The following is a 991-nucleotide window of genomic DNA, read 5'->3' on the forward strand; positions in this document are numbered from 1 at the left end:
CAACCACAGGCCCGGCCAAGCACAGACAGTGCCTGAAGGTATTCCACGGTCGATTCCCCAGGTTGTTGTTTACGACTCCCCAGGAGGTGCCTGGCGTACACTTCGTTCACTGGGCGCGTGTACTGGTCCTTGAGGAGCTTGATAGCGTCCGCGTACGAGGTCGCGTCTTGGATGACCGAGTACACTCGGTGGTTCACTTTGGAGGTCAGGACATCCAGTTTGTCCTCATCCGATTTGATTGCTTCGGAGGCGGTCAGGAATTTTTCGAAACACTTAAGCCAGTGAGTAAACTTGGTGGCTGAGTCCGCCTCCCGATGATCTAAGTCCAGGCATGCTGGTGTGAGGATCTTCTCCATTATAAAAATGTTGTTAATAAAATTGATGCGCTATCAATTACTCATAAAAGACTGAGAGTTAGAAGAGTAACTAAAGGCTTTTATTAACAACAGAATGGAGGTCTGCCTCGCGTGGTCGACCGGTCCATGATACTAAGGGCTGGGGAGCAGTCACCTTTATACTAGGACCTGTGGGAGGAGTCAGCCGAGGCATGTCCAGGCATGTACACAGTGGAATACAAACAGGACAAACAGGAATACAAACAGTGGTTTACCACAGTAGGTCTAGTTGTTGCTGTAATCCCTGTTCTGTGGGAGACAGCAGAACCAGGTCGTCCGCATAGAACAGGGATTTCACTTCTCCATCCAGGAGACAGAGACCCGGTGACTCACTTTTCTCCAGCATGTCTGCTAATTCATTTATGTATATGTTGAACAGGGTCGGGCTCAAATTGCAGCCCTGCCGGACGCCTCTTCTCTGGGTGAAGAAACCGATGCGTTTGTCTCCAATTTTGACACCGCATTTATTTTTCAGATACATCGATTTAATAAGGTCATAGACTTTGCCCCCTATTCCACACTGAAGAAGTTTATAATAGAGCCCTTCGTGCCAGATAGAGTCAAAGGCTTTCTTGAAGTCAATGAAACAAGCGAAT

The sequence above is a fragment of the Somniosus microcephalus genome, chromosome 1 (genome assembly GCF_052327205.1).
Source record: "Somniosus microcephalus isolate GS21.2 chromosome 1, FLI_Smic_1.0, whole genome shotgun sequence".
NCBI lineage: Eukaryota > Metazoa > Chordata > Chondrichthyes > Squaliformes > Somniosidae > Somniosus > Somniosus microcephalus.